The sequence below is a fragment of the Dromiciops gliroides genome, chromosome 2, assembly GCF_019393635.1.
Source record: "Dromiciops gliroides isolate mDroGli1 chromosome 2, mDroGli1.pri, whole genome shotgun sequence".
NCBI lineage: Eukaryota > Metazoa > Chordata > Mammalia > Microbiotheria > Microbiotheriidae > Dromiciops > Dromiciops gliroides.
Window position 1 is genome coordinate 334614688 of NC_057862.1, and position 27569 is coordinate 334642256.

A 27569-nucleotide genomic window follows, 5' to 3' on the forward strand; every position below is an offset into this window, starting at 1 on the left:
TACAGACAAAAACAAAACAAAAATAAAAACAAAAAAAAACCTAAGGCAAAGAGGGTTAAGTGACTTGCCCAGGGTCACACAACTAGTACGTAACTAAGGCCAGATTTGAAGTCAGATTTTACTGACTCCAGGCCCAATGCTCTATCCACTGCACTGACTACCTGCCCTTTACTCCCACTACTCAAGAGTTTGCATGGCTTAGATAAGATGGACCTATAGTTAAACTTTCTTTCATTGTTGTCTCTCCCAATTGTAATGTGAGCTCCTTGAGAGCATGGACTGTCTTGCTTTGCCTATTTTTATCCCCAGAACTTAAAAACAGAACTTGGCACATAGTAAACACTTAATAAATTTTTTTCATTCATTCATTCATTTGTTCGTTCTTTCATTATATTGATGTGGAATTTGTTCTCTTCTAGCTCTAGATCACATCCTCTGATCCTAGGAATCAGGCCTCCTGACCTTAGAGTCAGTGTTTTCTTTTCATTCTGAAATACTCCTTTTCAGTCACTGTGCTTGGACCTGAAAACTTATCCCCATCTTATACAATACTTCCTGGAAACAATAGCCAGAAAGGCTACCAGCACTTTTCCCATTCTACTATTGAAACTTTGGTGTATTTGCTTTTAAACATTAAACTATATATACTTGTAAAAATTCCAAGATTTTTAACTTCTAAAAAGGACTCCAGGTCCTTTCATGCCTTCAGGTGAAACTTTCATCCTCCATATGTTTGAATATCTATACAGCTTTGACAGAGACTTAATAAGACTCAGTAAATAGTGCCATAATTCAGAATTACTAAACAGTTTTCTTAAGGAGTATTATTAAGATCACTAAAGAAGTATCTACTTCACAAGATTTCACTGCAGGGTCCTTTAAATAGAAATCTGTTGTGTTTAAAATATGATTCAATTTACAAAAATTTGATTTACACAGAACTATGCAGGAATACAATTGCTGCCTAAATCAAACCACTTGTATTCCCAAGGTGTTTATAGAACAAATGAAAAATGTAGTGCTTTTTTGTGGGTTTTACATTAAGGAGGTTATTTTATTCTATGGATTTCAGCTAAGGGAGCAGATGGGGAGTTAGGAATATTCCACTGAAATATTTTTAGAGTTGGAAGAAAAGTTGGAGATCATCTTGTACAACCTTTCATTCTATATATTATGGAAACCAAAGTCCTGAAGGACTGTATGTCTTGTCCCAGATCACAAGTTGTTCATTGTAAGGCAAGGCCCAGACCTTGGGGCTCCTGATTGCTAGGCCAGAACTCTTTTTTACTATGTAACACTGCCTTCTCCTTCCCAGGTTGACGATCTTGCTCTCCCTCCTACAGAGATTAGGTTCAGATTAGCATCTGTTTGCTTGTCTCAGTGCATAATCAGATTCAGGCATTGATAATCTGGCTGGAGTGGATACTGTTGGAAATGTTCCTGCTCTTTTGAGTTGGTTAGTTCCTAAGGTTCATTTGACTCTGGGAACTTATATGGATATGTCCATATGACACATAAGTAGGAAAAAAAAAAGCACATACATATAGACAAACAGGTATATCATTTCTAATACTTTTGTGGGGAGAGGCAAACAGGGTTAAATGACTTGCCCAGGGTCATACAGGTAGTAAGTGTCTGAGACCAGATTTGAAATCAGGACCTCTTGACTCTATCCACTGCACCACCTAGCTTCCCCTGCTCCCAATACTTTAAAAAAAGATTTAATTGCCAGAACCCATTTCATTCTCCAACATTTATCATTCTTTCTCTAATTCATTCTGAAACTAGAAAATTGGAAAGGGGAAAAATTGGGAAAAGAAAAAAGAAATCAGGATAATATGGTAATATCCAGGTGAGAGACAATCCTAATTAACTCATCCCAAGGCTTGATTAACTTAATGGTGATAGACTAGATTAGATGATAGAGAGATAGACAGACAGATAGATAGATACATAGATGATAGATAGATAGATTGATAGATAGACAGATAGATATTGGGATAAATATTGGTGAATCAAAGATGACTGAAAGATTTTGTGAAAGTTTAATATATAGGACGTGCCAAATGATTAGATATGGGGTTATAGGGAGTGGGACAAGTCAAAGTCTTAAAGTGATGAACCTTAGTGATGAGAAGCAAGAATGTGCACTCAATAAAAACAAGGAAGCTCAGAGTACGGGTGAATTTTGTGAGAAAGAAAATTTTGAATGTGTTTAATTTGGAGTCCTGATGATACATGCAGGTGAAGTCCAGTAAACACAATGGTATAAGGCTCAGGACTGGGATTATACCTATATAATAGATTTCTATTATACATTTATATTATATATATATATATATACAATATAATATAATGTACATATTACATACATATAAAATGATATATTATCTAAAATACAAATATACATCTCTATAAACACATATTACATGTCAGTACATGTGTGTATATATGCATTGTATTATATGTAGTGTATTTATCTATACAGATAATATATAAAGATATGTAACTATATATGAATATTTAAGTATATAGTATGTGTAAGATATATGTTTGACCTATGAAGATATATCATACATATATACATTTGCGTATGTATATATACTTACATATTTGTGTATAAAGTCATTTATATTCCTATATAGTGATCTATATAAATATATAGACAGATATAACTATATACCATCATCTGGATAGCTATATATACATGCATGCATACACATACATATATGTATACAGAGAGAGAAAAGAGAGGAGAGGAGAGAGAAGGGGAGGGGAGGGGAGATGGGAGGAGATGGGAGAGCTGAGGGGAGGGGAGAGAAGTAGATGTAGAGCTAGAGGTGATAGAGAATTCTATAACCAGTTCTGAGTTTCATACCAGTAATTTTCTGCTGGATCTCCTTAAAAATCTCAAATTCATCATAGCCAAAATTGAGTCCGTGAAAGCTAACAGGATGACCAAGGGAGTTACAATAGAGAGGAAATGAGAGCCCACAAAGGGATATTGATGGACAGATTCATTTATTTGATAATAGGTAAATGATAATAAAAAATGAGGACAGACAAGGTAAAAACATGTAGGAGTAAAACCAAGAGACAATATCAAAGAAGCCAAAAGGAGTGAAGTATAACCATGAAAAGAAGTTGCTCAACCATGTCAAAAGCTTCTAAGTTCAAAGGAGATTGGGAATTGAGAAAATATCATCTAATTTATCAGTAAATTTATTTGTAGTCCCGAATAAAGGCTCTCTTGTACTGAACAAAAGTTGATCAACTTGATTTTTTGCCTAAATTACTTTTTTTTTCTTATTTGGGAATAGCAGTTTTAAGCAAATGGTATAGTAGAAAGCAGATGGCATGAGGTTGGGAAGAGAGTATGATGGAGACAATAGATGTAGGCAATCCTGTTTATAAATTTTGAGATGAAAGGGAGAATAGATATAAGATGAAAACTCATGGAAATGTCAGGGACAAGTGAAAGGTTATTTTTAAAGGATGTGGGAGATCTGGGAAGCTGTATAGACATCAGGGGAGAAAATGAATAATGAGGAACTGAAGGTAAAAAAAGAAAAAGTTTGAAAAATCAGGGTTCTGGAGAAAACTGGAAAGAGTAGTATTTAGGTTGCAAGTAGATGACGTCTTTTATGAGGAAAATGGCCATATCTTTCTCTGAGACTAGAAAAAAGGTGATAACATCAAACACTGTAAAAAAATGATAAGTTGATTAGGAGAGAAGAAAGAGCTCATAGCAGATGGGACAAAGTGAACTTCCTCTTGTAAAGAAAGCAAGAGGAAGGGGCTTGAAGAGAGAATGTTTGGAATTAAAGCAGTAGGAAGTGTGATAGAATGTTAATCAAAGAATAAAATAAATAACACCATTGGCTCACAAGTGAAGGCCCAATGTATTAATTTGCAGTGGACTCAATCAGCATGGTTGCATGAGTGGATCTGACCTGTGATCCCCTGCTCAATAAACCCCAGGAGCTCCCTATTACCTCTAGGATCTAATAGAAAATACTCTGCAATTTAAAGCTCATTGTCACCTGGCCCCTTCTTATTTTTCCAGTCTTCTCAGGCTTTACTCCCCTCCATGAACTCCACAATCCAACTACACTGGTCTACTTGCAGCTTCTCACATGTATGACTCCATAGCCTGTCTTCAAGCTTTTTCACAGGCTATTTCCCATGCCTAGAATGCCTGGAAGTAGAAGACACTTATACTGCATGCATTTTGTCTCTGCATTTTTGTGCATGTTGTTTTGCTCATTAGAATGTGAGTTCCTTGAGACTAAAGATTGTGTCCTCCTTTGGATCTCCAATACTTAGCAAAAGGCCTGACACATAGTAAGCATTTAATAGATACTTGTTGACTGACCAAATGACTGGCTTTTAAATGAAATTTCCTATTTTTCTTTTATTTCTTGTTCAGAGCCTCAGATTTTCTCCTAGTTATGGTCACACCACCACTTCCCCTCACCCACAGAAACAGAGAAATATAAAGACCTTCATTTTTCTATGTCTTTACTTTCTTGTCTACTGTTTTGTGTGGACTGTGTAGAAGATATGAAGTTATGAGACCTACAATAAAGACTAACAGGGGTGCCTGCCTTCAAAAACAAACAAACAAAAAACCCTAAGACACATTAAAGGAGAATCAGAAAGCCAAAGTGTTCAGGATGTACCCAGTACTAAATAAAATGCCCTAAGAATTAAGCTTACTAATTCTCCCATAATGCTTTTCATTAACTTGATTTTCTGCCTAAATTATATTTATTTTCCTTCACTTATAAGGAAGCTCAAAAATAAATAAATAAATTAGTAGGAAGAAGAAAAATATTGTGACTTGTAAAGCCTAATTGGCATCTTAAATTGGAAATGACTTTGTCCTTTCATTGTTTCCTTTCTTTTCTGCTTGTATCTATGGGGCTGACAGTAGCAACAGTCCCAAAATAAAATTCCTATTTCCTCCCATCATTTCTCACTGTTTTTAAATGATCTCAGATGTATCTGTAAATAGTTTATCTAGGAGTGAGGATTCTTTGAACATTACTAAAAAAAAAAAAAGGATATTTTCCAGATCTCCAACAATAAAACATTCTCCTATAAGAATTAAAAGAGAAGATTTTTACATTTGGGGGAAAAATTATTTGTGGTCTTAGCTGGGTTTTCTATTGAATTGTTCAAAGTTCTAAATATTTGCCAGATGATGAGTCAGTATGATAAACTACTTTCCCTAATTTAATTGATGGGAAAGGCTTTTGAAGACAGTTCAGTGCTAATTAACTAATAGGTAGAATCCAAAGACATTTCCAAGCTCAAGTTCATTTTTTATTCTTTTACAATTGTTTCTTTTATTCTGTTACAATAATTGTTTCTGATTCTTTTATAATATGTCTTCATTATATCATTTGAATTAGGTTTCAAAGACAGACATCCACTAAAACGGTTCATCATTTTGTATATTTCTCTAAGTTTTCTCGCTGATTAAGAGCTAAATAGTGTGTCCTTATAAGGCACAGAACCTTGAAAATATTAGATGGTCCATAAATTTTTGTTTTTTGTTTTTTGGTGAAGCAATTGGAGTTAAGTGACTTGCCCAGGGTCATACAGCTAGTAAGTGTTAAGTGTCTGAGGCCAGATTTGAACTCAGGTCCTCCTGAATCCAGGGCCGGTGCTCTATCCACTGCGCCACCTAGCTGCCCCTGATCCATAAATATTTAAGTTGAAAAACTAATTTAAAGATCAAAGTATTCATAGTCAAAATAATAGACATTTTTGTCCATTTGGCCTTTCCTATATGGATAGCTAGGCTTATCTCTTTTGATAAGTAATCACAGATTTCACTGAACAAGGTCCATAATGTAGAAGAATTGATGTAGTGAGTGCAAAATTATCTGCAAAAGTATATATTTACCACATAGAAAAAAATCAGATTTCCACTTGGACCCTGACCAAGATATCTCCCATGTTAGTGATGTATATCTTTGAGGAAGACGCATGACCTGCCCCTGTTTGTTTGTTTGCCTCATTAATAATTAGTATGGGATTGAACATTTACCTTGGCAGTTATTAAGGAATTGTATAAAATTAACACAAATAATACAGAGCCAAAATGACAAAGTAACAAAAAGTACAACCAAGTTCTTCTCCACAGCCCTTCACACAGATCTAGAAAATATACATTCTTAGGTGGTGCAGTGGATAAAGCGCTGGCCCTGGATTCAGGAGGACCTGAGTTCAAATCCGGCTTAAGACACTTGATACTTACTAGCTGTGTGACCCTGGGCAAGTCACTTAACCCTCATTGCCCCACACACAAAAAAAAAAAAAAGAAAAAAGGAAAAGAAATCTTGATTAGGAAATCCAAGAGAAAAAGCAAAACACAGAGAACCATTTTCCCATCACTAGGTACAGAGTCTAACTAGGAATGGCTTTATTAAGCATTCCAAAAAGAGATTGAAAAAGGTCCAAAGCCATGCACTGCGGCAAGAAGCGATCCCCAACACACACACACACACACACACACACACACACACACACACCTGATTTTGTGCAGGTTTCAGAAAGAAGTGCCAACTGACAACTCTGTCACATGCTACTTAGTTCTAAGTCACAGATCCAATGTGGTCTGAAGAGAGGACCTCCGCCTAGAGGTAGTGTTTCAGGTGAAGAGCAGCCACGAGTCATCAGACCTTTCCAACTAGCTTACAGTGGCTGAGTATAACAACAGTCTATCAGAACTCCAACCAGTGACAGGTCTACAGGTATGCTGTTCAAACCCAAACTCTAGTCGGGAACTCCAAGAGGTCAGACCACAAGATATCAATGATCAAACTTTGTCCAGGATCAGACCATTTTGAAAAAACTGAAGCTTGTGAGTCCCCAGCCTGAGCTGTCTTTAAGCTACTAGAATAATATTACACTCAACATCCCCCAAAAAATCAGAGGAGCAAAGAGTATATGAGCTCAGCTGAGATATTCCTTCCATACAGAGATTGAATCTCAGATAAAATACGAAATCAGTAAACAGACTATAATGAGAAAAAAATCCCCATACTAAAAGCCATTATGGTGACAAGGACAAGGACACTTGCAACAACAACAAAAACAACAAAAAACAAAAAAAGAAAAGAATGATTCCAAAAAATCAACAGGCAAAACCTTAAAAAAAACCCCAGCATCAGCAAAAGTTCAACTATAATTTCTGAGAGATCAAACAAGAGTTTTTAAAAGAACTTTAAAAGTTTTTATAAATGAAATGAGTGCTAGGGGGGAAATGGAAAAGAAATGAAAGCTATTGAAGAAATATTTGGTAAAAGATTTAAAAGTTTTGCATAAAGGACAGAAAAATGTTCACAAGCACTATACATCATGAAAATTGGAACAGACCAAAAAGAAAATAATGACTTCATGAAATAACAAGGAATACTAAAACAAACTCAAGGGAGCAGCTAGGTGGCATAGTGGATAAAGCACTAGCCTTGGATTCAGGAAGACCTGAGTTCAAGTCCTGCCTCAGACACTTGACACTTACTTGACCCTGGGAAAGTCACTTAACCCTCATTGTCCCGCCAAAAAACAACAACAACAACAAAAAAAAAAACCAAAGTCAAAAGACTAAAAAGTAGAAGAAACCATGATTTCTCTTAGCAAGAACAACAAATCTGAACAGAGAAAGATATTTTGACAATTATTGAACTGCCTGAAATCCATGAACAAAAAAGGGGTGTAGACATCACATTTCAGGAGGTCATAAAAGAAAATTGCCCAGATCTCTTAGAACTTGAGAGTAAAGAGGTAATAAAAAGATTTCATTGGTCACTTCCTGAAAGAAAACCTAAAATAAAAACTCCCATGAATATTACAGCCAAAATCCAAAGCTTCCAGGTCAAAGAAAAAATACTACATGTAGCCAGAAAACACCAAGGAGAAATAGCCAGGATAACACAGGACCTAATAGCCATGACTATAAAAAAGCAGAGACCTTAGAATACAAAATTGTAGAAGACAAAAGATTTAGGCCTCAAAACAAGAATAAATTATCCAAGCGAAACTGAGTAGAATCATGCAGGTAAAAAATAAATGGATCTTTAATGAAATAGAAAGTTTCCAAGCATTCCTAATTCTTAAAAGAGAGTTGCATAGACACTTTAAAGTACAAACACATAAATCAAGAGAAATACAAAAAGGTACACATGAACAATCACAGAAGAATAAACTGTTTATGTTCTAGTGTACGTGTCACCTCACAGTCTTATCATTATCAGAAATCATAGTGGGAATTTAATTAGAGAGAGGGCTTTGGGGTGACATTATTATGTTCTGATGATTTTAAAAGAACATAAAGGAAAGGGAAGAGGAATATACTAGAGGGAGAAAGGGAAAGGAAAGATGGGAGATATTATCTGACAGTGTGTGCAAGTAGAAGTCTATACAATAAAAATGAAGAAGGTGAAGTGGGTGACATTTAAACCTTGCTGTCATCCACATTGGTTAAAGGAGGTAAGAATACACACAGAGACACCCATTTGGGTACAGAAATAAATTTCACTCAACAGGAAAGCAGGAGAAAAGGGGGGAAAAAAGAATAATGGAATAAAAGGGATGGTAGATTAAGGAATGTATTAGTCTGAAACAACAAAAAATCTAAGATGGTAAAGTTTGAAGAGAAGTTTAAAAGAAAAGAAAGGATAAGAATTTGTGATTGGATGCTAGGTAAGGGCAAGAGAAGAGGAATAGGGGAGCAGAAGGAGATTATAACAAACCGCCTCCTTGTCTCTTCTTCTTCTTCCTCTCCTTCTTCTTCTTCCTTCTTCTCCTTCTCCTTCTCCTTCTTCCTCTCCTTCTTCTCCTTCTCCTTCTTCTTCTTCCTCTCCTTCTTCTTCCTCTCCTTCCTCTCCTTCTTCTTCTTCCTCTCCTTCTTCTTCCTCTCCTTCTTCTTCCTCTCCTTCTTCCTCTCCTTCTCCTTCTCCTTCTTCTTCTTTTTTGGCAGGGCAATGAGGGTTAAGTGCCTTGCCCAGGGTCACACAGCTAGTAAGTGTCAAGTGTCTGAGACCAGATTTGAACTCAGTTCCTCCTGAATCCAGGGCCAGTGTTTTATCCACTGCGCCACCTAGCTGCCCCCACCTTCTTCTTCTTTATAAGGGGTCAGGGGGAGAGAAACAGAGAAGTATCAAAGAATAGGATGGATGAAAATACAAAATTAATAAACATATCTGTGGATGTGGATGGGATAAACTCACTCATAAAACAGAAGAGAGCAGAATGGGTTATAAAAAAGAATGAGAAAATATATTATTCATAAGATACACAGTTGAAAGAGAAAGACAAAAATAGAGATAATAAGTTACTGGAGCAAAGTCAATTATGATTCAGAGAAGTAAAAAACATAAAATAAAAAGACAGGACTTACAAGCATGATCTCAGAAAAGAGGAAAAATAGACAATTAAAGAGATAAACAAGGAAACTACATTTTATGAAAAGGTATTATAGACATTGAACTAATATCAATATTAGATAAATGTTTACCAAATAATATAACTTCTAAATACATAAAGAAAAAGTTAAATGAGTTACAGAGACACTAAGACTATAATAGTTTAAACCCCAATGTATTCTCTTTCAGATCTAAATAAATATTACCAAAAATAAACAAGAAAGAAGTAAAAGGCATAAATAAAATTTAAGAGAAATTAGATAGGATAGACTTCTGGAGAGTACTGGATAGGAATAAAAAGGAATGTACATATTTTTAACTACATATGGCACCTTTACAAAAAAAGTAGATAAAAGCGAAAAAGTAAACATCTTTTGAGGACAACAATTCAATTTAAAGACCACTAAAAACTATTAAAATTAATTAGGAATTAAATACTATATTGTATATAGTTAATGGATCAATGAATGAATCATAGAAATAATATAATTTCATTAACATTAATGACAATAGTGATAAAATATGCCAGATTTTTCACGATACATCCAAAGAAGAAAATTTTAGATAGATAGATAGATAATAAATTGGTTACATAAAAAAAATGAATCAGTAAAAATTAGCTCACAAAGGGAAAAATAACCAGATGAATTTACAAATTAATTCTATTAAACACTTAAAAATTAATTCTAGTATGTAAACGGCTTGAAAAAATGGAAAAGAAGGAATTGTACCAAATTTCATCTATGATACAAAAACTATTGTATTTTATAACAATTTGATTTGATAACAAAAAAATTGATAGCTAAATGATAAGGAGTCAGAATAGAGAGGGAAAAAAACTAGAGACCAATATCCATAAATAATATAATGTATATTAAAAAGCATAATGAATATTAACTAGATTGGATTTATTCCAGGAACTTAGGGTTGACTCATTATTAGGAAAACTATAAATATCAATTATTAATTACATTAATTATTATATTATGTTAATTATATTAATGACAAGAAAACAAAATCATATCAATAAATGCATTAAAAAGCTTTTAATGAGATACAACACTGACTCAACAACACTAGAAATTACAGGAATAAATAGATCCCATATTTAATATAAGTAATGCCCATCTAAAACTAAGATCTAGAATGATCTGTAATGGAGAGAAGATGCAAACTTTTCTGATATGATCAGGTATAAAGCAAGGATGTCAATTATTACCCATACTACTGAATATGGTACTATAAAAATTAGTTATAATAACAAGAAAAAATTATTTAAGGAAAGAATATAAGCAAAAAGGAAATTTTGGGGGCAGCTAGGTGGTGCAGTGGATAAAGCACTGGCCCTGGAGTCAGGAGGACCTGAGTTCAAATCCGGCCTCAGACACTTAACACTTACTAGCTGTGTGACCCTGGGCAAGTCACTTAACCCCAATTGCCTCACTAAAAAAAAAAAAAAAGGAAACTTTTTTTGCAACTAATATGATGGTTTACTTGGAGAACCTTAGGGAGTCAATAAAAAAAGTAATTACAATAATTAACAACTTATGAAAAGTTGCAAAATATAAAATAAATACATACAAATCATTAGCATTTCTGTATATTTCCAACAAAACGCAGGAAGAAGAGATACAAAGAGATATTCCATTCAAAATAACTAACTAAATAAAATAAATATAAATAAATAAAATTAAAAAGTATAAAATTGGGGTGAATCTACCTGTCAAGATACATTAATTTAAATAATTAGAGAAATAGTAATTTCTCATGGATGAGAAAGCTAATATAATAAAAATGACTACATTACCTAAATGAATTAATTTATTCAGTACCATACCCACCAAACTATAAAAAGATTACTTTACAAAGCTAGAAAAACAATGACCATATTCATCTGGAGGAACAAAAGGTCAAGAATATCAAGGTAAATAATGAAAAAGAGTGGTAAGAGAGCCTTTGATTATGATATCACAAACTGTACCATACAACAGTAATCACCAAAACAATTTGGCACTGGTTGAAGAATGTAAAGATAGAGTAGCAGGGCATCATAAATACACACTATACAAAAGCGGATGAGTACTTAACCCAAAGATCCCAGCCATTAGGATAAGAATTTGGCAAAAACCATTGGGAAAATTAGAAATCACTCTGGTAGAAAATAGGTATAGTCCAACATTTCTCACTATATATCAAGATAAGGTACAAATAGATACAAAACTCAGATATATTAACACAAGAAAATTAGGGACACAAAAAAGAAATTATGAGTCAGATTTATGGATAAAAAGGAAATACATGACCAAATAAGAGATATAGAAGATAACTGAAATCAAACTGGACAATTTTGATTATGTCAAATTAAAAATACATTTTCCCCAAACAAAATCAATACAGCTAAAAATAGAAGAAAAGAAGGTAATAATCCCTGGGCTTTTCTTGGTAGATATACTCCCAAGTATTTTATATTATCTACAGATATTTTAAATGGAATTTCTCTTTCTATCTCTTCCTACTGGGCTTTGCTGGTATTATATAGAAATATTAATGATTCATAAAGATTTATTTTTTATATCCTGCAACTTTACTGAGGTTGTTAATTGTCTCAACTAGTTTTTTAGTTGATTCTCTAAGGTTTTCTAAGTATGCTATCATATCATCTGCAAGGAGTGATAGTTTTGTTTCTTCATGACCTATTTTTACTGCTTCAGTTTCTTTTTTCTTGTCGTATTGCTATAGCTAGTATTTCCAATACAATATTGAAAAATAGTGGTAATAATGAACATCCTTGCTTCATTCATGATTTTATTGGGAAGGCTTCAAGTTTATTTCCATTACAGATAATGCTTGTTGTTTGTTTTAGATAAATCTACTTATAATTTTAAGAAAGGTTCCATTGATTCCTATGTTTTCTAGTATTTTTAATAGAAATGAATTGTAGTTTATAAAATTGCATTGTATTTTATCAAAGGTTTTTTCTGCATCCATTGATATGATCATATGATTTTTGTTATTTTTATTATTAATATGGTCAATCATGCTGGTAGTTTTAATAATATTGAACTAGCCATGCATTCCTGGTATAAATTCCACCTGTTCATAGTGTATGATCTTTGTAATATATTTCTCTAATCTCCTTGCTAGTGTTTTATTAAAATTTTTGTACTGATATTCATTAAGGAAATTAAATGTATTTTTTTGCATCTTTCATTTAATTGTGTTATGCTCTTGAGAATTATTAATGAAAATGTGTATTTGATTTTTCCATCAAAGATATCTTTGAGATATATATGTGTACATATATAAATCATTCTTGTAAAGATGTTATAAACATGATAAAGTACATACATGTATTGATAGTGATCATATAATCATAGATTTAAAGTTAGAAGGTATCTTAGATATCATGTAGTCCAATCTCCCCATTTTACACATGTGTAAACTGAAACCTGGCGAGGTTAAGTGATTTGCCCATCATCGTGGGCAGATAGTAAGCGGTAAGCCACAATATAAGCTTTATTCTGTGACTGCAAAGCCAAATCCACTGTGCCTTACTGCCTCCCTTAATATCATTTCCATTCCTTTGGGGAGATAATAAAATTATCCATATTTTTCTCCATTCTTCTAGTGTCTTTCCTTCTTTGTAATATCTTTAAAATATTCCTTTAATGCTTTCAAGATTGTGTCAACTCCAGCATAGATTTCCTTAGTATGTGCTTCTTTGGTTCCATCTCCTCTTCCAGACTTAATCTTCTTAAGTGCCATTTCAGCTTCCTCACATAGCACATCAGGGTCCAATTTGTTGAAGTCCAAATGTAGTGGTTCTTCTGTCACTGATGATGAAAATAGATTGCTAGAGAAATGCTGACAAATGTGTTTCCTTTTCCGTCTATTTGTTGTCCTCCTGCCAGCTTTGAATGCTCTTGGAATAATGATACTTAGCTGGGTATAAAGCCAAAATTCCTGTAGATTTGTTTATTGATTATTGAATTTTGTGGCACAGTTTCCCAAATGTGATATAGCTTGTTTTCTTCCTATTCAGTTCTATGCCAAGCTCACTCTATCTGCAGTGTTCGTCCAAGAGATAGATAGTCATAGATTAACTCAATTGAATTGACTGTTCTGCTAAACCACTTGTATGTCATATTCTGAGCTATATGTATTCTTGATCTGTTTTTTCTCTTATGTATATTCCTAACCTAATTATTAGCAAAAGGCTATCAAATTAAATCTGACTCTCCATTTGGTTTCTCCTTTCCTACAGAGTTTTAGGCAATTCCTTCTTTCTCTCCCTCTGGCTATTCTGTTTTCTCATGAGCATCATCAATTAAAGTAGTGCCACCATGTTTGATCTCTGACACCTCAGTCCTCAATGTTTTATATAAGGATGTGAAAATATCCCTTTAAAAAGAAATAAGGAGGGCAGCTAGGTGGCGCAGTGGATAAAGCACTGGCCCTGGATTCAGGAGGACCCGAGTTCAAATCTGGCCTCAGACACTTGACACTTACTAGCTGTGTGACCCTGGGCAAGTTGCTTAACCACCATTGCCCTGAAGAAAGAAAGAAAGAAAGAAAGAAAGAAAGAAAGAAAGAAAGAAAGAAAGAAAGAAAGAAAGAGAGAAAGAGAGAAAGAGAGAAAGAGAGAAAGAGAGAAAGAGAGAAAGAGAGAAAGAGAGAAAGAGAGAAAGAGAGAAAGAGAGAAAGAGAGAAAGAGAGAAAGAGAGAAAGAGAGGAAGGGGAAGGGGAAGGGGAAGGGGAAGGGGAAGGGGAAGGGGAAGGGGAAGGGGAAGGGGAAGGGGAAGGGGAAGGGGAAGGGGAAGGGGAAGGGGAAGGGGAAGGGGAAGGGGAAGGGGAAGGGGAAGGGGAAGGGGAAGGGGAAGGGGAAGGGGAAGGGGAAGGGGAAGGGGAAGGGGAAGGGGAAGGGGAAGGGGAAGGGGAAGGGGAAGGGAAGGGGAAGGGAAGGGAAGGGAAGGGAAGGGAAGGGAAGGGAAGGGAAGGGAAGGGAAGGGAAGGGAAGGGAAGGGAAGGGAAGGGAAGGGAAGGGAAGGGAAGGGAAAGGGAAGGAAGGGAAGGGAAGGAAGGGAAGGAAGGAAAGGAAAGGAAAGGAAAGGAAAGGAAAGGAAAGGAAAGGAAAGGAAAGGAAAGGAAAGGAAAGGAAAGGAAAGGAAAGGAAAGGAAAGGAAAGGAAAGGAAAGGAAAGGAAAGGAAAGGAAAGGAAAGGAAAGGAAAGGAAAGGAAAGGAATAATCAAGAATAGCTTAACCAAACCAAGTACACCTGGAAGATTTTCGTTTTCTATTGGCAGCACAATCTTCACAGAACTGCGAGATTCAATTTCAAGATCTCTCAAAAAAAAAAAAGGAAAGAAAGAAAATATATCTAATGGATGAGAAAAAAATGATGAAAGGTATAAGTACCACCCCCAAAGACAACAATGAAGATATCATTAATAGAAACCATCAATTCACATGATTATTTTCTTGTTTCTAAAACATTCTTAGGTGAATGATCTATAGAATTAGCATGTATATCCTTGTACCATGGACCATAAATAAGAAGAGGAAAATGGGTTGGATTATATGTTCAAATATAAAGTTATCCATTACAAATGTGGGGATTCTTTTAACATAAATATTCTGATGGCAATATTATATGATTTTAAATCACAGAACATGACTATCTCCAAAAAGTAAAAATTGATAATGATCAAAGGTGAATGGAGATGTGTACATTGGATATAAATAGAATCTAGCATATTACCAATTGATGAAATACATATAAGAAGCAATACCCCTTGAATCTCTGCCAGCAAAGGGCTGCCCAAGGGTGGATCTCCTGCCACCACCACCAGACTCCACACTGCTGCCCTTCAGTAGTCATACATTGCCACCATATTGTGGCTCAGGAAGGCTGCTAAAAATCAAGAAAATGGCTCCTCCTCAAGGAGATAAAGCATGGTGAGAATGGAGATATGTCAGAAATTGAATAGGAAAGAATAGAAAAGAGGTTATATCCCTCAAAAGAAAGGCAAGATGGCTACAGCTAATTCAGTGAAAAAAGTGACACCAGCCAAAATATCATTGTTGTTCCCACACCTTCCAATAAAACAGTTATAACTTCTATTAAGAAAGTAGTAGTTTGGGGCGGCTAGGTGGCACAATGGATAAAGCACCAGCCCTGGATTTAGGAGTACCCAAGTTCAAATCCGACCTCAGACACTTGACACTTACTAGCTGTGTGACCCTGGGCAAGTCACTTAACCCCATTGCCCCACCAAAAATAAAAAAGTAGTAGTTTTCCTGGCCAGAGGTGTAAAAAAGTAGGAGAAGAATGCCAAGAAAGAGGACAATTAACCCGAAGAGGATGGCATTGAAGAAAATAAGGATGAAGGATTTGTGCTACCCAAAGTAACAGAAATGGGCTTCATCTAAATAAGACTGAGAAAGATGAGAAAGAGGATGAGGAGGCAAAGGATAGTAAGGAAGATGAATGGCATGAGGATAACTCTGAAGAGGAAGCTATAAATGCCACACCTACAAAAGGAAAGACTATTCCTGTAAAATCTGTCCCTATAAAAGCCAAGAAGTCTGAGGAAGAGGAGAAAGAGGAAGTGCTTGTCAAAGTCAAGGAAGTACTTGGAAAAAGAAAAAAGAAATGGACAAACTGAAACCCTTCAAAGCCAAGAAATAGAAAATGGAAGTTGAAGCATCTACAAATTTTAATCTCTTCATTGGAAATCTAAATTTCAACACAACTGCTTCTGAACTAAAAACTGGTATTATTGATTTCTTTGCAAAAAAAAAAAAATGATCTTGCAGTTGGGGATATATGAAGTGGTTACCAAGGAGTTTGGTTATAAAGAATTTGAATCAGTCAAAGAAATGGAAAAAGCTTTGAAACTCATTTTCTCAAAAGTCCTTGGCTATAGAATAAAAAGGGGGAAAAAACACCCAGACACAAGAAAGATTGAGATACAAAGACACTCTTCATCAAGAATTTGCCTAAAGTGATTCAGGAGAAAGTCAAGGAAGTGTTTGAAGATGCTATTGAAGTTAGATGGGACAACCAAAGGAATTGCCTACATTTAACAACAAAGAAGTAGCTATGAACAAGGACTTTGAGGAGAAACAAGGAATAGAGGTTGCTGGTTGGTCTCTTATACTAGACAAAACAGCAGAGAAATGTCAAGGGCAAGAGAATTCAAGAGGTGGAAAGAGTAATTCCAGGAATGGGAGCAATGTCAGTAGACTCAAAGGCACTTGTGTTAAATAATCTCACCTCCAGAGTCACTGATAAAAATATACATAAGGTAGGGGCAGCCAGGTGGCACAGTCGATAGAGCACCGGCCCTGGAGTCAAGAGGACCTGAGTTCAAATCCGACCACAGACACTTGACACTTACTAGCTGTGTGACCCTAGGCTAGTCACTTAACCCCAATTGCCTCACCAAAAAAAAAAAGTGTACATAAAGTGTTTGAGAAGGCAGCATCTCTCATCTTGTCTCAAAACAACCAAGGCAGCCCTAAAGGGTTTGTTCAGCATTTGTTGAATTTGCCTCTGCTGAAGATGTAAAAGAGGGTTTGAGTTCTTGTAATGATATGGGAATTAAAAGCAAAGGATCAGTTTGGAATTAAAAGGCCAACTAATGAAGCAGCACAGAACCAGTTCTACAAAACTGTTTGTCAAAGGTCTGTCTGAATGTGCCACAGAAGAAACACTCAGACAGTCATTGCATGGTGTGAGGATAGGTACCGACAGGGAGCCAGGGTTATTTAAAGGGTTGAGATTTGTGAATTTTAATTCAGAAGATGCTAAAGTGCTAAAGAGGGCACGGAAGATAAGTGGACTGATAAAAACAATGTAACTCTTTCAGAGTCAGGCCCAGTGTCTTTGGAGGCCATAGTTGTTGTGGTTTTTGAGGAATAGTGACAGAGGAGAAGGCCAAGGAGGAGAAGGTAGAAAAGTACACAGATGGGGCTTTGGTGGCAGAGGCTGATGATGAGGTGGCAGAGATGATGATGATGATGATGAGGCTTTGGTGGCAGGTGGCAGACTTTGAAGGTCAGGGTGGCTTCTTATCAGGTAGTAGAGGAAGAGGAGACGATAAGCCACAAAGAAAGAAAACAAAGTTTGAATAAGTTCCCCTATGCCATTGGTGTTTTTTTCCCCTGCTGTTTGGACAGACTCTGGGAATTTTATCCAATCATTGACAGAACCTTCTGAGGACATGCTAAAATAAATATGCAGTCCAGAGGTCTTCTTGGGGAAACCTAGATGTCAGTTCAAGAGAGAAAGCATGTTATTTTGACTGTATGAATAAAAAATTTTGAAGGGTGATTGATATGGGAGTTAACTTTTATTTTGAGGAATTGTCTTGAGTTCTTAATGTTATATCGCCTGTAATTTTTTCCAACAAATATCTGTAGTGGAGGGTTTTTTTTTTCATTTTTCACCTTGGTGGGGGGGGGTGAGGCAATTGGGGTTAAGTGACTTGCCCAGGGCCACACGGCTAGTGTCAAGTGTCTGAGGCCGGGTTTGAACTTAGGTCCTGCTGACTCCAGGGCTGGTGCTCTATCCACTGTACCACATAGCTGCCCCTTCACCCTTTATTTTTGACAAATGTTTTCTCATGTTTCTTGCTTTAGCAGGCTGTATTAGGACATATTAAAAGAGCCTAATCCAGAAAATGAAATGTGTGTCTGTGTCTGCCCTTCAAAACAAGGCTTCTTGGATAGTTCATCCTAATTATCTCAAGCCTATCTCTTCCTTTTCACCACAGGATAGTGAATCAAGTTTCATTTGGTAGAGCAAAAGGCTAAAAGGCAGGATACCTGGTACTAGTTTTTCCTTGGTAATTAGATAGTTTGGACAAGTCAATAAGCCTCTCTGGGAATCTATCAGTTTCCTCCTCTAAGAAATGGTGACAATAACATAAAGGCTACCTAATTCATGTGGCTTACTATAAAGCTCAAATAAGTAGAGTTACAGAACTAGGACTCAGAATTTGCTTATAGATCATTTATCCTCTCTTGGCCCTTTCATGCCTCTACTGCTGTTTGATGAAGGGACTTTCCTCAGTGACTGAGGCTTCCTTCCACACCCTGGAAAATCCTACCATCTTTGTGGCCTCCTGACCATGGATTAACCCTCTTCAAGGCCTGCCCTCTTCTCCCATTGGTGAGTTCCTCTTAGAATCTCCATTTTGTAAAGTGGTTTAGATCTTCTTGCGTTCCTTCTCTTCCTAGCTCTGTTCCTCATTTCCTGCATTTCAAAATCAACCCTCTTTACCAGGGATATTCCTTCCCATTCCACCTCTCTTTTGTGTGTTGTTTCCCCCCTTAAAATGTAAGTTCCTTGAAGGCAGGGACTGTCTTTCTTTTTGGTTGTATTTGTATCCTCAGTGCCTTGCACAGTGCCTGGCATATAATAAATGTTTTTTCCTTCTTTCTTTCCTTCCTCCATCTATTCCAACCTCCTCATTTTATAGACTTATATTTTATAGGATTAAGGCCAACAAATACAAGGTCACACTCTCCTCTAAGGAGGCAACAGCACAGACACCTGTGAAACCATACAATTCAATTCACCAAAAATTTATTAAGTACTTACTATGAATAGGGCACTGTGCTAGCTGTTGGAGAAAAAGTAAAATGAGGACCCTCCCCCCCACACACCTTAAAGGAGTTTACTTTCTATTAGGGGGATTGAAGGAGTGAGATAGTATATGCACCAATAAGTAAATGTAATGTATTTTGGGGAGGAAGAAAAGTGAGGAGACTCAGAAAAATTAGCACCAACTTTGAACCTTAAAGAAAGATAAAAATCCTGAGCTGCAGACATGAGGATGGAGGGCATTCCTGGATGGTAGATGAAGGGGAGAAAGGAGGGAGGAAAGGCTACAGCGGCAGGTAGGAAATCTAAATTTTCTTCTTTTTTTTCAGGAATCTACAGCTCTGAGTTCTAAGATGCATTAATTGGAGTTAGGTAACTTTCCTTAAGAGCACCATCAACTCACACAGAAAGAGAGAAGAAAGGATAGGAAAGTTAATGAAAGCAGAGACTAGAATTATTTTTTTAATTAGTCTAACAGGGATTTCAGATGACATTTAGGTCAAGCTCTACCTGAGTAAGATTTCTTTCTACAACATTCCCAACAGACAGAAGAAAAAAATTGCCAGAAGGAAAACAAGACTAACTGTGGGAAATGTGACAGAGTAAGGAGTGGAAAGGGCAGTCACATTGAGATAGAACTACTGTAGTTTATAATCAGGAGTGTCCTAGTAAATGTTCAACAACAGGCTTTCAGAGAAAAAAAATGTACCCAAAACACACTTTTAAGTTTAATTTTTTATTGACATTTCCTCCCTTATGTTCTTAAGTCCAGACAATCAACAAACAAACAACTAAATAAACAGTTAAATAAATGAATAAATAAGAGAATGAGCAGGTGAATGGATAAATAAATAAATGGATGGATGGGTGCTGGCATGAACAAATAACAGAATAGATCAAGTCCTGATTTGTAGTGTTTGCCAAATCCCAAAGTTTAAATGCTCACACTGACAATTTAACAATCAGCTCTTTGGGGTCTGAGATGGCTCCAGCACACTCCTGCTTATAATAATAATTAAAAATTATGATCAATAAGTATTTTTTTATTATTGATATTATTATACCTGGCATTTAAATAGCAATTTAACATTTGCAAAACACTTTACAAATATCATCTAAAATGCTTTCAGAACAATCTTGGCAGGTAAGTGCTATTATTATTCCCATTTCATAGAAGAGCAAAATGAGACAGACAGAAGTTAAATGACTTGCCCAGGGTCAAACAGCTAGTGAGTGTCTAAAGTTAAATTTGAACTCAGGTCTCTTGACTCCAAGTCTCTTTACATTGTGCCACCTAGCTTCCTAAAGTTTAATTACTTAGAACATGATTGACAAGACTGAAGGAAATTTATTTCCATCTCTTTGCCAATAGACCTCTATGCTTCTGGGAAATGGAAGAGCAAACATGAAGTAAAGCTAATGTTAGGTTGTAAAGTAGAAAAGACTCCTAGGCATCAGGCAGGAAGAAACAATTAAAGTATAGGTCAAACCTATAAATCTTTCATAGGGCATCTATAAATCATCACTGCCTCTCCAGTGCCAAGGGTTTTTATCCATTCTTTCTAAGGAAAATAGTACCTCTCTTAATTGATAGGAAAGTGCTCAGTTAGAGAGGCACTAGTTCTCCCCCAAACTCTAGCCATCCTTCAAAGTCCAACTTAGAAGTCACCTCTTCTCTGAAACCTTTGATGCTTTCCCATAGCACTAGGTAATTTCTCTCTTTTCTAATCATTTCATTAGAAATGTGTCTATACCTCTCAAACACTTATGCTACTTTTTATTGAATTTTTATACATATCTCACTTCTCCTACTCAATTGGAATGAAAGAATAAATGAATAAAACATTTATTAAGCACTTACTCTGTGCCAGGTATCAAATACAAGAGTGAAATGGTCCCTCCCCTCAAGAAGCTATCATTTCTATAAGGGTAGTCAGCACATAGGGAAAGTGGTAGTAATAAAAGAGTGTTCACCCTGAAAAGTCTCAGAGATGGTGAGTGAAGTCAGAGAGGGTTTATATGAAGGGACTTTTCCAGAAACAATCACAGTATTGATTTTATTTGAAGTGATGTGGAAGCACCTTGAAATCAAAGGACTCTGCTTATTTATCTTCATATTTTCCTTATCAGTTACTACAGTGCTTTGTATTCTATAAATGTTCAATAAAAGTTAGAAATTGAATTTAGATCCCTGAATTCTAAATCTCTTAATGATTCTGAATTTATTTTATGTATAGATACTCCTAGGAATCTTGGAGAAATTGCTTCGTTTTGGCCTTTATCTTTTTACACATCTAGCCAATAGAAATCAGTAATCAGGACACTGTCTGCTAGTCTGTTGCTTATTTTACATATGCCAAATTACTAAAATGCATAATCTGCTTTATAAGGGATATGTGGAATAAATGCATAATCAAAATCCTATCTGAAATTGTGTTGGAGAATTCCATTTAAACCATTAATGACATTTCTCTAACTGTACATTTCCATTTTACAGCTCAAATTGTGTTGGAGTTATCCTTTGACCCTTGTGAAATATTTAAGGATGATTCCAACTCAGCTGTGGCAGCAAGCACTTTTATGGGGCCTGCTACTCAAGATTTTTGGTGATCTCATAGAAATTAAGAGTGGTCTTATATACTAGAGTGGTTTTTGTCACTGTGGAAACAATTCTTATACTCTTCCCTTTTTTTTTATGAGATATTTTATTTTTCCGTTACATGTAATGATAGTTCTCAACTTTTGTTTATACATGCTTTACAATTTCAGATTTTTCTCCCTCCCTCCCCTCCCTCCCCCCTCCCCTCTCCCCTAGACAGCAGGTAATCTGATATAGGTTATATCTATATATCTCTATACATATACATATCGATATATATACACATAATAACATTAATCCTATTTCTGCATTAATCCTGTTACAAGAGAAAGAATCAGAGCAGTGATGCAAAACCTCAAAATAGGAAAAAAAAAAAACAGCACCCAAAACAAAAGAAATAATATGGTTCAATCAGCATCTATAGTACTCTTCCCTTTTTAAAGGAAATATCAGAGGAGGAGGGAAGAATTGGATCATGAAGAATCCTATATGACATTGTTATATAAAAATCATAGTATCAACCATCCAGCCAAATCTGCATTATTGTTAATTAGAAAAAATAATGTTCAATTAGATAAAAATGTTAATGGAAAAATATGGCAATAGGATTTATGTTTATTCCTTTTATTTTATTAAAATGGTGCCATCCAATAACAAAAATCTAGGTGTCACAGCCTTTTGTAGTTAGATGAGAACACTAAAACTTTCCCTTCAGTTTCAGCTTCCCACAATCCTCCAAGCTCCTTGGGGAGCAATGTCAATTATACCATCATCAATGCAAATTGCATTTTAAAGAATTTTTACAGCAGGCATGGAATGTTAATGCTGATCAGAGATGCCAATGTGCATTACCCAGTTGTCCCCAAAGTCCTTAACCCATCGCATTCACTTGGATCTAATCCTCTAATATATGGGGACAGACCATTGGGCTCCTCTCTGCCTTTGTCACTCAAACTCACCCATTTAAAAACAATCCATTTTCCAAAGTCAGACAGTGTGGAATTCAGGTTTGGCAGCAAAAAGATAAACTCTTGTAGAGAGAGCATGATAATGAGAAGCCTGCTGGCTTTCTTGCTTGATAGGTTATTCTTATTAAGATAAAATGTGTTCCAAGAGCTACACAGAAACCCAGAAATCAGCTAGTTCATAAAAAGTTATGAGGATAAAAGATACTTCATACTGCAGCATTTTGGATGTGGGAAACAAACATGCCAAACATGAACTCAATAGAAAAGATACTTGCTTCTATTGGGAGGTACTTCTTATAAACCTAGTACCACATTCTGCTTCAGGCACTTACTACTCTCGTTACCGTGAACAAGTCATTTAGCCTTTCTAAGCCACTGTTTCTTCATCTGTAAAATGGGAGTAATAGCATTTGCATGAAAGATTTATTGATAGACTAAATGAGATAATGTATGTAAAATGTTTTGCAAACCTTAAAGCAGTGTGTGTCATCTATTGTTGCTATTATTTGCTATTATAGTAATAGTTATTTTCTGGTTTCCAGTCATAGTGGAGCCTTATGTAGTAGAACTCCAATATCACATATATTTAAATATATAAAGATTTATATCAAAAACCTGTTTATTCAAAACAAGCATGATAGCATGACAAAATAGGCCTTTAACTAACCAACAGATAGTTATTATCTAACATTCCAACACTGAAACTTACTTCCTATATGACCTAGACCAAGTCACTTCAGCACTATACAAATGGGATCAAGTGAAAGTGACACTCTCATTTAGGGGATAAGAAATCAGACTGTTCTGGGTGAAAATTCTTTTAAAGCCACTTCAATACATAGGATATCTGCCTAGAGGTACAAACTAGAGACATGTCTCCTCTCCATGCCTTTGCACTGGCTTTCCCTGAAGCCTAAAATGGTCTCCTTCATCTCATCCTCTTAGACTCCCTGGCTTCCTTCAAGATTTAGCTCAGTGTTACCTACTGCTTGCATTTATATATCTTAGATAAACTTTTACATTTACATGTTGTCTCCCTTGATAAAATGTAAGATTCTTAAGGACAGAACAGATTTCATTTTCTCTTTGTATCTTCATTGCTAAGTATAATGCCTGGCACAAAAGAGGCATTTATTATCAAGCCTCAGTTTCCTCATTTGTAAAATAAGTAGGTTGGACTAGATGATCTTTAACATTTTCCATATCCAAATCCCATGATCTTATCTTTATCTACCCTTACCTAGCCTGGACTATATAGAAAGAGGTCCCTGCCTTCAAAGATTTTACAATCTAATTGGGAGAAAGAAATAAGGCATAAAGCAACAAAACAACAACTGGAACATAGTGCTTTGAGGTTTATAAAACACATCATTAAACAACAAATGAGTGTCATGGACAATAGTGACTCTAGGAATGTAGAAAGGGAAAGAATAGATTAACCTGTGAATGGTTGGTCAGAGAAGGCTTCAAAAAGGAGGTGAAGCAGGAACTGAGCCTTGAAGGTTTGGTATGATCTGGAGACAGAGAAATGAGGAGGCTTTTCTAGGAAGGAAATGACATGGACCTTTTTGGCTCTAGTTATGAGCGTTATAGACTTGAAGGGGAGGGGAAGATTGTAAATAATCTGACTGATTCATATGAGGGAGTAGTCAGTGAAAAGGTTGGAAAGATAGCTTCCATCAGATTTTGAAGTACCTTAATATCCGCAAATAATAATATCTAACATGTATATAGTGCTTACTATATGCTAGGTACTATACTAAGTACTTTGCAATTATTATCTCATTGTCATCCTCACAATAATCCTGGGAGGTAGGGCCTATTATAATCCCCATTTTAGAAATGGGGAAATGGAAATAATCAGAGGTTAAGTGACTTGGCCAGGGTTACAAAACTACTAAGTGTCTGAGACAGTATTTGAACTGAGATCTTCCTGACTCCAGGCCAGATGCTCTATCCACTGAACAACCTAACTATATACAAATAAAGAGTGTGACCTTTAATATGTAGGCAGTAGGGTTCACTGAAGGGTTTAAGCAGGGAAGAATGACCAAAGAAAAGCAAAAAAAAAAGTAAGAAGATCAATATAGTTCAACTAAACAGACATTTATAAAGTACGTATTCTATACTATGCTAGACATCAGGAAGATTCAGAAAAATAATAATAATAAGACAGTCCATGCCCTCTCAGAGCTTCCTATCTGATAGATGAATTAGAAAGGGAAGATACCAGTTAGGAAGGCATTGTAACACTTCTGTCTAGGAAGGAGCAGATCCCTTTATTTCATTCCCATCCACATCATAAGTCCAGTCAATTCTGTTCCTTAGGGAAAGTGATTGTTTTTCACTGATATTTATTTGAAGCAGTGAAGGTCATGGCATGGAATACTGGGAATACATTTTCTAAAGAGAACAGTTTGTATCTTCCTTCTTAGAGGAGGTCTTTCAAGATACTTGGCTTAGCATTATTTTTTTCTCTAAGTCCACGGTACATCCTCAAGGGAGAAAGTCAATTTCAGTTCTGTGTACCGGAGAGGCATTCGGTCTACACTGAATGCAGATCAGCCTATTTGCTCTCCTTTTGTAAAAATGTGTATCTGCTGAGAATTTTTAAGGAAAGTTCTTTCTCCTCACTTAAGACACTGGCAATGTATTCTGGGAGTTTGGGTTTTAGCTACCTAGCACATCTCAAATTCATTTTGAAGGTATCACAAGCACTGTTTCACCCAGGAAGGCATTTTATTATAATTTCTTGGCCCACAAGAATCTAACAGTCCTCCCAAAATTCTACCTCATAGTATACAAATAGTGGCAATTAGATATATATAGATATATATATATAGATATAGATAGATAGATTCATGTTGACCTCAGCAATTGAGTCTTTTTGGCAAATAGGCATCCATGACTAATGAATCACTGTTTAATAATTTGGTTTTTCAGAATTTAGTATAAACATAAAAAAGGCTGAGTGGTTAAAGGGCAAAAAACCTGGATTCAAATTCAGCCTCTGATAAATACTAGCTGTGAAACCATAGGTAAATCACTCAGCTTCCCAGTGAAGGAAGGCAACCCTAATTAATAATAAATGTCAGATGGTTACCCGTCAGTGTCAATAGAGAGAGTTTGCTGACAGAGGATAAACATATCATAAAGGATTAAATCTAAGTGTTATGCAAATACCTCAGAATTTTCAAATGTAGAACAAAGAAATTAATAAGCAAGCAAAAGATGTTTTTGTTTTATGTCCTTTTCCTGATTTGTCTGAAATTCTACTACTGAAGACTTTGTTTTCTCTTTCTTTTTATACAATTGCAGTCAATATGTAAACATTTTCCAGTGCTCTAGCTTCACATTATCTCAAATATATTGCTTTGGGTAGGTCTTTTCATATTTTCTCAGATGCTTCATATTTATCATTTTACAGTGCTGTAATATTCCATATTTAATTAATTTGTAATGAGAGTTATAGTTTGTCATGTGTTTGGCTGTGAAAGGATGTGGGTGGAATATTGAAGTATTCAAGGTATCTTTAATTTTCTCAGAGATACATTCACAGTGAGCACACAAAAGAACAATAAGTATTCCCTTCATAGCATTGTAACATCCCTAGCAACCCTATGCATTCCTTCCCAGCAAATTCAAATTAACTCAAATATCATTTTCATAGCACAGCTATTTTTACACAGATTTTTTCCCTGGAGAATAAAAATACACTCCAGGGATCAAGCTTTAACCTAACATATCTATACTATTATTGAATCATGCTGGAATCTTAAATATTCATGAAATTTCAGGTAGAATGCTTTCAAAAATCACATGAAGTGAACATGATTTTTTTTAATTGCCCCATGCTTTCTCAAAGACTTAAAGACACATGGCAGATCTCATCCAGATTTCACCAGTTCCAAAATACACAGTCCCGGGGGATTGGCAGTGCAATAGCCATCAGCCATCTGCCCAGGGATAGCCTAGGTGAGGGTGAAGTCTCACAGCTTCCTAGGGAGGAGGAGGAATAATAAACCACAGCAGTGAATGACCTAAAATATAGAAAATGTTAAACTTGCAAAAACAGAATTTTAGAACTAGAAGTTAACATAAAAACATCTAGTCCAAATGTCTCACTCTACTAAGAAGGAAAGTAATGCCCAAAGAGAGAGTGATCTGGCCAAGGACACCCAGCTAACTGGCTATTAGCACACCAGATTAAGATCCAGGTCTTTTGACTTCTACTCCAGTGTTCTTTACACTCCATCACACCATTCACTATATATATATGTATGTATATGTATATGTATATGTATGTATGTGTATATGTGTGTATATATATATATATATATATATATATATATATATATATATATATATATTTGCGGGGAAAAGGGGGTTAAGTGACTTGCCCAGGGTCACACAGCTAGTAAGTGTCAAGTGTCTGAGGCCGGATTTGAACTCAGGTCCTCCTGAATCCAGGGCCGGTGCTTTATCCACTGTACCACCTAGCTGCCCCTCACTATATATTTTTAATATTTCAACTGAAATATACATTCAAAGGCCATCTGGAATAGGAGAAGAGGCATTGTACTGAAAAATCAAGATTTCTGACTGACTATATAAACAAAAGAAATTAGGTCACTGGGGGAAGAGGAGGAGGAAAGGGATTCTTTGATCTCCAATAAGTTAGTCATATCTATCTGTTTACACAACACAACCTTAACTATAACACTTGTACAATAGTAGGCTGATTACAGAAAGTTTGTTTGAAATATTACCAAAAGCTGGTAGTTTTCCCTTGACAAAAATGTAATGCATACCAATACATATATCCATTTCAATTCTTCTTCTTCCCATTCCTCATCTCACACCATTCAGATGCCTTCTCCAACTATCTCCTTCGTCCCTGTTGGGGTAGCTCTTCTCCCTGGTAAGCAAATCCCTCTATGTGCACAAGTGATCC